At 36.4% G+C, this 4571-nt stretch overlaps 1 pseudogene; it reads left to right on the top strand.

The window, feature by feature from the left end:
* Nucleotides 1-303: 303 nt before the first annotated feature.
* Nucleotides 304-939, top strand: LOC148780372 (secreted RxLR effector protein 161 pseudogene; annotated as a pseudogene).
* Nucleotides 940-4571: the final 3632 nt, after the last annotated feature.

The raw sequence follows: 4571 nt of genomic DNA on the forward strand, positions 1-4571 counted from the left end.
CCTAGACCATATAAGGGACACAAAGGCAATGCTATCAAATAATTTTGATATGAAAGATATGGGACAGGCTTCATATGTGTTAGGGATTCTTATTATAAGAGATAGAACAACTCGCATTAATCAATTATCTCAATCTACATATTGCAAGAAAGTTTGAGAGATTTGGTATGAGTGAATCCAAGCCTATAAATACACTTATGGAAAGGAGAGGAAAATTAAATGTCAATATGAAACCAAACAATGATCTTGAGAGAAATGAGATGGAAAAGATCCTGTATCGGAGTGTCGTAGATGTATTTAACCATGGAAATTAGAGCCGATCTAGTTTTTGCTCAAAGCTTGATTAATCTATTCCAAAGTGATTTTGGATTAGAACATTGGAAAGCCATGAAAAGAATCATGACGTATTTGAAAGGAACATTTGATTGTGGATTAACGTATGGCAGTGTAAGTAAGCTTAAAGTTTTGGGATACACAGACTTCGACTATCAAGGAGACCTGGATAACTCAAGATCCACTTCGGGTTATCTATTTCTTTATGGGGGTGGTGTCATTTCTTGGCTCACCAAGAAGCAAAACACTATAGCCCTATTTACCATGGAAGGCGAGTATATGGCTTTAAGTTCCGCAACTTTAGGAGCCATTTGGATTAAGAAGTTCTTGAATCATCTTAACTTCAACCCTCTAAAACATGGAACTATTAGAATCATGTGTGACAATCAAGCTGCAATAGCAGTGGCAGTTGAACCAAGGTTCCACAGCAAGTCAAGACACATTAAAGCTCAATATCATAGAGTAAGAGAGGAGATAACAGCTGGTGCAGTAGAATTTAGTTACAAGCCATATGAGGCTATGCATGCAGATCCATTAACCAACGGATTGGGGGAAAATGATTTTATGAAGCATGTGCATGGGATGGGTTTAAGGAGGTTGACATAGTTGTTATTACTTTGTCTATTGCTTATGTATGATAAATCCATGGATAAGTATGCATGATTTGATTTAGTGTGAACGATAATGAGAGAGAGATATACGAATTCAGACCTCAAAAGGCCAAGTGAGAGAATGTTGGAAATATGGCCTATCAAGACCTAAATTCCAGTAGTCTTTCATTCAGTGTGAGCGATTGAAATATTGACATCTTGCGAAATGGAGCCCAGATTCTTTTACCCCAAGTACTCATGAGGCATCGAGAGTTCACTTGTTGAGAAAACAATTTCTCAATGAGGCATGAGGGTCACCTCCTAGTCAGGATTTTATAGGTTATCCTCATATTTAGCTGCAATCGGCCAAGGCTTGGAGAATCCAAATGAGAAAAATATAACCTAAGTACTTATTGAGTATTCCCTGTATGGAATGGTCAAAACTTATGGGACATAAGTCTGTATCCTGACATGAGATCATTACATAACATGTGCATTTTCATTTCATACGGGAAGCCACTCTTCCAAATGTTTATCCAATTTTGGAAGAGCCAGTACACATGTGCTTTGAGAGGATCCCTGTAATTGAGTTGGATTATGTCCTACAGGGGTACACCTGTAATCCATTGAGAGCCAAATGATCGGAAGTTCTGGCTCAGCGGCTTTGATATGGCCAATTATGTGTCCCTGATTGAGACTGTGTAACATAGGTCTATTGGGTCGATCTGAGACTCGACAGAATATCACCAATGGAGTATTCTGATACCTATAGTTCTTAGCCTGAGATCTCACTATACCTTTTGTCCAATTTTGTAATGATGAGAAAAACCTAATAATTATTCAAAAATACTTTAAATATTTTTTGTGAATTTTAAACAATTTTTTGGAATTTTGTTTGCTAAAAAAATAGCGGTTTTCATATTGTTTAGCTCAAATTTCACTTTAGTCCTGACCTGGTAGTGCAACGTGGCGTCCGAGTGGCCGTTGGGCTGCCACATGGAACCCCACACCTCACTCTAGGATCACCGCCCAGCTGGGCACTGATCCCTAGGCGGGGGACTAGATTGGCATTTGATTGCTTGTTTTATAAGGGGTTGTGTTATGGTGTCTTGTTATATTTTGTTATATAATGTTATAAATTAAAGCCCCCTTTTTATCACATGTCTTAATTAACTGACGCATGGGTCATGCATGGTATATGTGAAGTTTAATTAATTAATTTATTTGTCATTAAAGAGAAAATGTATTTTCAAATTTGAGTTGAAAAATATCTTCACACACATGTGTGAATGGGACATTATCTTTAAATTGATTGGTTTGAAATTTTAGATCTACAAAGGGATTGGCTTTGATAAAGAAGAATATCTCCACATGTATTAGCTTTACCAATTACTTTTTTACCCTTTAGCCTTTGTGGTAATCTACTCTAAGGCCATATTGGATACAATTGGAACAAAACTATGGGCCAATGACAAAACCATGGGCCAATGACAAAATGGTTAGGGTGAGTGATAATAGTGTGAAATCATATCCCTTCATCCTAGTGGTTGGATGAGGATGGGTGGCTAGGTACATTAGCCTCTCATGTGCCTTTGGATTAGTGCATCAAGGGTATTGATTGAATCCAAAGTTACACCCATGTATAAAAGCACATTATGAGATCTCAAACCCTAACTATCTCAACTCTTGAACCATTTTGAAAAATTATTGCTCCCCTCCTTCTTCTAAGGTTTTGTGAGAGAAAATTGAAGAGAGAGAGCTTTTAGAGTTCCATTCATGGTGATCTTGATGGTGGTCTTCATTTCTTATGCTTAAATCCATAATGTGCATTTATCATGGTAAACTTCATTGAATTTTATTTTCTCATAAGATCATATCCTTGGCATCTATACTTGCTGAAATTTTGAATTTTGAATTTAAAAAAGTTTCATTGATCTTATAATCATCATTTGATCATCTTTTTCATTATACTTATTCATAGTGTGGTCTTTCATGAGTTATAGCTTATATGTATGGGAATTTATGATCATGCATAGTATCCTTTAATTACTTTGCTTCAAACCCATCAAATAATTTAGTCTCAAAGTGTCACTCCATTTTTAGAACTATTTCATCACCTTTTTACCTATGGGGGTTCATAATCTTTTCATACAAGATTGTTTTGGTGGTCCGAGGGACCACCATGTGTAGTTTGGTCATAACTCTCTTGTTCTTTATCTGATTCGATTCAAAGATTTTGCATTCTGTTTTAGATGATAATGCCAGTGTGTTGAGATCTTAAGAGTGATTTTAAGGTATGTAATTTCTTTCCATTTGGATGAGATACTCTTGTGAGATTGAACCACTTTTGTACAATCCGAAGGGACAAAATTAAGTCCTTATAGGACCCGATTGCGTGGCCCCGGCATAAAGGGTTCGAAACATGGCTTCCCTGTTTTAATTTGGCATTCTAATTCGTGTTTAGCTAATTTTATTCTTTAGAATTTTGTTTAGATTAGTTACATGATGTATTTAATCTTTAGGACATAATTTATGTAATTTGTGCTATGAAAGTGTAATTCATAAGCTAGTCTTGCTTTATATGTAATTGCCCCATAAGGCTTTATATGTAATTGCCCCATAAGGGATTGGTATTTGAGTTTATTTTTAGTGGTTATACAAGGCTAGAAATGGTTGTAATTTTTATGTAAAAGGATTGTAACTTATTCACTTAGCTTGGTTTTTAGCAAGTAGTTTGTTGAAGGTGTCCATTTTGCTTTGTTTTTCGGCTTAAAAATTTGCTCTAGTCTTTGTATCCACTTTCAGTTAACGCTCCATCAGACCCCTACCCAAAAAAATGAAATGGGATCCAGACCCATACTTAGACCTAGACCTAACTAGACCTAGACCTTAAAATATAGGGTTGGACCCGGACCCAGACTCAACTCAAAAATTAAAACATCTATGCATTTAACTATAATTAAATATATTTTTTATATTGAAACCTAAAAAAAGGTCTAATGTTTTTACCCATAACTAGACCTGATCCATTGGGTTCAATTTTTTGACCCATAATCAGACCCGACCCACTGGGGCCAATTATTTGACCAATAACCAGACCTAGATCAGGTTTACCCACCCCTCAGGTCTTGGGTCGGGTCCTGGACCATTGCCACCCATCATGAGTTCAAATCCTTGAAGTGTGTTTAGAGAGAGAAAAAAAAAAAAAGTTGTCTCAAGAAGGAAAAAAAATAAAGCTGACTTACTTCTTTCTTACATGAAATGGTTGAGTTGACTAGCACATGTTCGAAATTACCCAAATGCTAAGAATGATCTCGAGGCTAGGTAGTTAAAATTTCCCAAATGCTAAGAATTGGCTCGTGGTTGGAATGGTAGGGTGCCACAATGTGACGTATTAAGTTTTATTATTATTACGGGTAAACGACTGTCTAAAAGAGAAAACCCGTAAAAAGCTGCCCCTATGCATTGCCGGTAAATGCCAGTTAGACATTAAATTCTATAAGTTTAGTAAGGTTGCGATTATGGGTGGCCCTACTATTTCATAGGGTGGATCCAACAAACCTTTGAAGAAACAACACGGTCCACCTGTTGGGATTCATAAAAAGAAATATGTTGCACACATACAGCGTGATACATCTCTATCTTTAC

Source organism: Amborella trichopoda, chromosome 9 (genome assembly GCF_054954075.1).
Source record: "Amborella trichopoda isolate Santa Cruz 75 chromosome 9, AtrichopodaSantaCruz75HAP2 v2.0, whole genome shotgun sequence".
Classification (NCBI taxonomy): Eukaryota; Viridiplantae; Streptophyta; class Magnoliopsida; order Amborellales; family Amborellaceae; genus Amborella; species Amborella trichopoda.